This window comes from Leiobunum rupestre, chromosome 3 (assembly GCF_980474605.1).
Source record: "Leiobunum rupestre chromosome 3, qqLeiRupe1.1.hap1, whole genome shotgun sequence".
NCBI lineage: Eukaryota > Metazoa > Arthropoda > Arachnida > Opiliones > Sclerosomatidae > Leiobunum > Leiobunum rupestre.
In genome coordinates this window covers 28,306,289-28,313,756 of record NC_143386.1, presented here as the reverse complement: position 1 = coordinate 28,313,756, position 7,468 = coordinate 28,306,289, and positions in this window count along the sequence as shown.

The following is a 7,468-nucleotide window of genomic DNA, read 5'->3' as shown; positions in this document are numbered from 1 at the left end:
CATGAGCGAGTGAACGTTTGTGGAATGGGAGCTGTCTTTGAGGAAAGTGTTCCTGATACAAGCGCCGCATTTTTACCGCATTTCCATGAGCGAGTGAACGTTTGTGGAATGGGAGCTGTCTTTGAGGAAAGTGCTCCTGATACAAGCGCCGCGCTTCCACCGCATTTCCCTTAGCGAGTGAACGTTTGTCGAATGGAAGCTGTCTTTGAGGAAAGTGCTCCTGATACAAGCGCCGCGCTTCCACCGCATTTCCCTGAGCGAGTGAACGTTTGTCGAATGGAAGCTGTCTTTGAGGAAAGTGCTCCTGATACAAGCGCCGCGCTTCCACCGCATTTCCATTAGCGAGTGAACGTTTGTCGAATGGGAGCTGTCTTTGAGGAAAGTGCTCCTGATACAAGCGCCGCGCTTCCACCGAATTTCCCTTAGCGAGTGAACGTTTGTCGAATGGGAGCTGTCTTTGAGGAAAGTGCTCCTGATACAAGCGCCGCGCTTCCACCGCATTTCCCTTAGCGAGTGAACGTTTGTCGAATGGGAGCTGTCTTTGAGGAAAGTGCTCCTGATACAAGCGCCGCGCTTCCACCGCATTTCCCTTAGCGAGTGAACGTTTGTCGAATGGGAGCTGTCTTTGAGGAAAGTGCTCCTGATACAAGCGCCGCGCTTCCACCGCATTTCCCTGAGCGAGTGAACGTTTGTCGAATGGAAGCTGTCTTTGAGGAAAGTGCTCCTGATACAAGCGCCGCGCTTCCACCGCATTTCCCTGAGCGAGTGAACGTTTGTCGAATGGAGCTGTCTTTGAGGAAAGTGCTCCTGATACAAGCGCCGCGCTTCCACCGCATTTCCCTTAGCGAGTGAACGTTTGTCGAATGGGAGCTGTCTTTGAGGAAAGTGCTCCTGATACAAGCACCGCGCTTCCACCGCATTTCCCTTAGCGAGTGAACGTTTGTCTAATGGGAGCTGTCTTTGAGGAAAGTGTTCCTGATACAAGCGCCGCGCTTTTACCGCATTTCCATTAGCGAGTGAACGTTTGTGGAATGGGAGCTGTCTTTGAGGAAAGTGTTCCTGATACAAGCGCCGCGCTTTTACCGCATTTCCATGAGCGAGTGAACGTTTGTGGAATGGGAGCTGTCTTTGAGGAAAGTGCTCCTGATACAAGCGCCGCGCTTCCACCGCATTTCCCTTAGCGAGTGAACGTTTGTCGAATGGGAGCTGTCTTTGAGGAAAGTGCTCCTGATACAAGCGCCGCGCTTCCACCGCATTTCCCTTAGCGAGTGAACGTTTGTCGAATGGGAGCTGTCTTTGAGGAAAGTGCTCCTGATACAAGCGCCGCGCTTCCACCGCATTTCCCTTAGCGAGTGAACGTTTGTCGAATGGGAGCTGTCTTTGAGGAAAGTGCTCCTGATACAAGCGCCGCGCTTCCACCGCATTTCCCTTAGCGAGTGAACGTTTGTCGAATGGGAGCTGTCTTTGAGGAAAGTGTTCCTGATACAAGCGCCGCGCTTTTACCGCATTTCCATGAGCGAGTGGACGTTTGTGGAATGGGAGCTGTCTTTGAGGAAAGTGCTCCTGATACAAGCGCCGCGCTTCCACCGCATTTCCCTTAGCGAGTGAACGTTTGTCGAATGGGAGCTGTCTTTGAGGAAAGTGCTCCTGATACAAGTGCCGCGCTTCCACCGCATTTCCCTGAGCGAGTGAACGTTTGTCGAATGGAAGCTGTCTTTGAGGAAAGTGTTCCTGATACAAGCGCCGCGCTTCCACCGCATTTCCCTGAGCGAGTGAACGTTTGTCGAATGGAAGCTGTCTTTGAGGAAAGTGCTCCTGATACAAGCGCCGCGCTTCCACCGCATTTCCCTTAGCGAGTGAACGTTTGTCTAATGGGAGCTGTCTTTGAGGAAAGTGTTCCTGATACAAGCGCCGCGCTTTTACCGCATTTCCATGAGCGAGTGAACGTTTGTGGAATGGGAGCTGTCTTTGAGGAAAGTGTTCCTGATACAAGCGCCGCGCTTTTACCGCATTTCCATGAGCGAGTGAACGTTTGTGGAATGGGAGCTGTCTTTGAGGAAAGTGCTCCTGATACAAGCGCCGCGCTTCCACCGCATTTCCCTTAGCGAGTGAACGTTTGTCGAATGGAAGCTGTCTTTGAGGAAAGTGCTCCTGATACAAGCGCCGCGCTTCCACCGCATTTCCCTGAGCGAGTGAACGTTTGTCGAATGGAGCTGTCTTTGAGGAAAGTGCTCCTGATACAAGCGCCGCGCTTCCACCGCATTTCCCTTAGCGAGTGAACGTTTGTCGAATGGGAGCTGTCTTTGAGGAAAGTGTTCCTGATACAAGCGCCGCGCTTTTACCGCATTTCCATGAGCGAGTGGACGTTTGTGGAATGGGAGCTGTCTTTGAGGAAAGTGCTCCTGATACAAGCGCCGCGCTTCCACCGCATTTCCCTTAGCGAGTGAACGTTTGTCGAATGGGAGCTGTCTTTGAAGAAAGTGCTCCTGATACAATCGCCGCGCTTCCAACGCATTTCCCTGAGCGAGTGAACGTTTGTCGAATGGAAGCTGTCTTTGAGGAAAGTGCTCCTGATACAAGCGCCGCGCTTCCACCGCATTTCCCTGAGCGAGTGAACGTTTGTCGAATGGAGCTGTCTTTGAGGAAAGTGTTCCTGATACAAGCGCCGCGCTTCAACCGCATTTCCCTGAGTGAGTGAACGTTTGTCGAATGGGAGCTGTCTTTGAGGAAAGTGCTCCTGATACAAGCGCCGCGCTTCCACCGCATTTCCCTTAGCGAGTGAACGTTTGTCGAATGGGAGCTGTCTTTGAGGAAAGTGCTCCTGATACAAGCACCGCGCTTCCACCGCATTTCCCTTAGCGAGTGAACGTTTGTCTAATGGGAGCTGTCTTTGAGGAAAGTGTTCCTGATACAAGCGCCGCGCTTTTACCGCATTTCCATGAGCGAGTGAACGTTTGTGGAATGGGAGCTGTCTTTGAGGAAAGTGTTCCTGATACAAGCGCCGCGCTTTTACCGCATTTCCATGAGCGAGTGAACGTTTGTGGAATGGGAGCTGTCTTTGAGGAAAGTGCTCCTGATACAAGCGCCGCGCTTCCACCGCATTTCCCTTAGCGAGTGAACGTTTGTCGAATGGAAGCTGTCTTTGAGGAAAGTGCTCCTGATACAAGCGCCGCGCTTCCACCGCATTTCCCTGAGCGAGTGAACGTTTGTCGAATGGAAGCTGTCTTTGAGGAAAGTGCTCCTGATACAAGCGCCGCGCTTCCACCGCATTTCCCTTAGCGAGTGAACGTTTGTCGAATGGGAGCTGTCTTTGAGGAAAGTGTTCCTGATACAAGCGCCGCGCTTTTACCGCATTTCCATGAGCGAGTGGACGTTTGTGGAATGGGAGCTGTCTTTGAGGAAAGTGCTCCTGATACAAGCGCCGCGCTTCCACCGCATTTCCCTTAGCGAGTGAACGTTTGTCGAATGGGAGCTGTCTTTGAGGAAAGTGCTCCTGATACAAGCGCCGCGCTTCCACCGCATTTCCCTGAGCGAGTGAACGTTTGTCGAATGGAAGCTGTCTTTGAGGAAAATGCTCCTGATACAAGTGCCGCGCTTCCACCGCATTTCCCTGAGCGAGTGAACGTTTGTCAAATGGAAGCTGTCTTTGAGGAAAGTGTTCCTGATACAAGCGCCGCGCTTCAACCGCATTTCCCTGAGCGAGTGAACGTTTGTCGAATGGGAGCTGTCTTTGAGGAAAGTGCTCCTGATACAAGCGCCGCGCTTCCACCGCATTTCCCTTAGCGAGTGAACGTTTGTCGAATGGGAGCTGTCTTTGAGGAAAGTGCTCCTGATACAAGCACCGCGCTTCCACCGCATTTCCCTTAGCGAGTGAACGTTTGTCTAATGGGAGCTGTCTTTGAGGAAAGTGTTCCTGATACAAGCGCCGCGCTTTTACCGCATTTCCATGAGCGAGTGAACGTTTGTGGAATGGGAGCTGTCTTTGAGGAAAGTGTTCCTGATACAAGCGCCGCGCTTTTACCGCATTTCCATGAGCGAGTGAACGTTTGTGGAATGGGAGCTGTCTTTGAGGAAAGTGCTCCTGATACAAGCGCCGCGCTTCCACCGCATTTCCCTTAGCGAGTGAACGTTTGTCGAATGGAAGCTGTCTTTGAGGAAAGTGCTCCTGATACAAGCGCCGCGCTTCCACCGCATTTCCCTGAGCGAGTGAACGTTTGTCGAATGGAAGCTGTCTTTGAGGAAAGTGCTCCTGATACAAGCGCCGCGCTTCCACCGCATTTCCCTTAGCGAGTGAACGTTTGTCGAATGGGAGCTGTCTTTGAGGAAAGTGTTCCTGATACAAGCGCCGCGCTTTTACCGCATTTCCATGAGCGAGTGGACGTTTGTGGAATGGGAGCTGTCTTTGAGGAAAGTGCTCCTGATACAAGCGCCGCGCTTCCACCGCATTTCCCTTAGCGAGTGAACGTTTGTCGAATGGGAGCTGTCTTTGAGGAAAGTGCTCCTGATACAAGCGCCGCGCTTCCACCGCATTTCCCTGAGCGAGTGAACGTTTGTCGAATGGAAGCTGTCTTTGAGGAAAATGCTCCTGATACAAGTGCCGCGCTTCCACCGCATTTCCCTGAGCGAGTGAACGTTTGTCAAATGGAAGCTGTCTTTGAGGAAAGTGTTCCTGATACAAGCGCCGCGCTTCCACCGCATTTCCCTGAGCGAGTGAACGTTTGTCGAATGGAAGCTGTCTTTGAGGAAAGTGCTCCTGATACAAGCGCCGCGCTTCCACCGCATTTCCCTTAGCGAGTGAACGATTGTCGAATGGGAGCTGTCTTTGAGGAAAGTGCTCCTGATACAAGCGCCGCGCTTCCACCGCATTTCCCAGAGCGAGTGAACGTTTGTCGAATGGAAGCTGTCTTTGAGGAAAGTGCTCCTGATACAAGCGCCGCGCTTCCACCGCATTTCCCTGAGCGAGTGAACGTTTGTCGAATGGAAGCTGTCTTTGAGGAAAGTGCTCCTGATACAAGCGCCGCGCTTCCACCGCATTTCCCTGAGCGAGTGAACGTTTGTCGAATGGAAGCTGTCTTTGAGGAAAGTGCTCCTGATACAAGCGCCGCGCTTCCACCGCATTTCCCTTAGCGAGTGAACGTTTGTCGAATGGAAGCTGTCTTTGAGGAAAGTGCTCCTGATACAAGCGCCGCGCTTCCACCGCATTTCCCTGAGCGAGTGAACGTTCGTCGAATGGAAGCTGTCTTTGAGCGGCTGCCCTCAGGGTTCATGCAGTGGACCTCTGCTATTCAATGTGGTTATGGATAGCGCACTGAGGATTGAGTATCCAGAGGATTCTCTAATCCAAGCCTTCGCGGATGACTTGCAGTCATTATTTTGGGGCACGTCCAGGCGTGCTCTCGAAACCACGGGTAAGGTGATCGTGGATAAATTGACTAAGTGGAGCCAAGTCTATAAGCTGAGTTTTTCCATTAAAAAGTCGGCGGCTATCACCTTCGCCGCAAAATCCATAATGAAAAGGCTCCCAATCTATAAGATGGGAGCCGTCAACATTGCAAATGTTGACAAGTTGAAAGTTGTCGGTGTCACCATCGACAGCAAGCTTTCCTTTCTTCCTCATCTCGAAGAAGTAAGTGTCCGGGTGACGAAGCTGGTGCAAAGCATTGCTTGTTTTGCAAAGGTTGAGTGGGGCCTCGACCATAAAGCGTTAAGGACTATCTACAATGGGTGTATTGTGAGAGTAGTGGCTTACGCTTGCGGTGCTTGGTGGAAGAGCACGCAAAATAGTGTGATGGTGAGGAAGTTGAGCTCAATTCAGAGAATTGCGGCCCTTCGTATTACTTGTGCTTACCGGACTGTCTCGAGCGATGCGCTGCGGATCCTTGCTGGTATTCAACCGTTAGACCTGGTGGTGAGTCAGGAAGCTGCTGTGTTCAGGTCCTTTTCTTTTAGGGAAGACAGTAAGCATTGTGGGGTGGAGTTACGTGGTGGTAACTACCTCTACCCAGGCGACCCATGGGAGGACCACCCAGCGGTCAGTAGCAGTATAAACATCACAGAGCAACTACCCAATGGCAATGGGATAGAGGTGTTTACTGACGGTTCGTTATCCGGTCGGGGTGCCGGAGTGGCATTTGCTGTGTACAGAGATGGTGTGGAAGTGTACAATGAGGTCACTCGCATTAATGGTAAGGTGGATGCGTTTTCTTTTGAGCTGTTAGCAATACACGAGGGTATTTGCTGGTTAAGGACGCATGGTCAACGTCCTGGTGATGGTGCAACGGTTTTTACAGATTGTCTTTTTGCTATTAACGCATTAAGCAATCATAAAAACAATCATGGTTTATGCCATGATATCCGTAAGGTGTTAAAACGGATGGAGACTCAAGTCAACTTTACTTGGATAAAGTCGCACACTGGGTGTGTAGGGAATGAAAGGGCTGACTTTCTTGCAAAATCAGCAACCGATCTTCCCGAGGAGAAGGAGATGAAGCCAACTAAGTTGGTGATTAAAAGGTGGCTCAATGAGGTGACGACTCAAAGGTGGCAGGAGTCATGGGATGAGAGTGAGAAGGGAAAGGTAACTAAGAGGTACTTTCCTAAGGTCAATGGTAGCTTCAACACGAATTACTATTTGACGCAAATCCTAAGTGGACATGGTAAGTTCCCACTCTACCTGTTCAACTTGGGTCATATTGCATCGCCCAAATGCATATGCGGTGCTCTGGAAGCAGACTCAGAGCACTATGTTCGTAATTGTCCTAGAACGAACCATTTGTTAAGGAGACCAATCCGCGAGAATGGTCTCCACAATCTGGATAACGAAACGATCAACGATCTTGAACGCGTAATGCGTTATATCGTTGTGAATTTTGACGAACTCACGAGTGAGTCGTGAGTAGGAGTTGCAGGTATACGGGTGTATACCGTTGTGTGTATGTGGTTTAGGAAGCATTTCCTATCTTTGTATACAGGTCGACGGCTCGGCCGGGACAGATGATGAGTAACCCCTGTAATGCTTTGGCGGTGCACGGGGTATATAAATACAACAATCTGATGTCTTTGAGGAAAATGCTCCTGATACAAGTGCCGCGGCTGGTCATAAAAATTATTTAGTGGCACACTTTTTCTTAACTTCTATGCATAACAAATATTTAGGGTCACACTTATTTATTATGCCTGGTCGTACGTTATTCATATTTCAGGCAGGCTTCAATCGAATGCGAATATAGCTTCAGCGCGTAAAGAATTCAGGTATGACGTGAAATGGCTAATTAACTCACTTAAAATTAACTTTTTTCCACGTGACTGCAACCTAAGCTGGAATGGGCCTAGAAGTAACAAAAGTTGTGGTTTTTGATCAAATCGTACTTACCTTCTTCCTGTCGTACGACGTGCGTAAAACGTGCGTAAAACGTTGAGTGTCACACTTATTGTTACTTCTGGGCATACGCTGAAACCTCAACGCGAA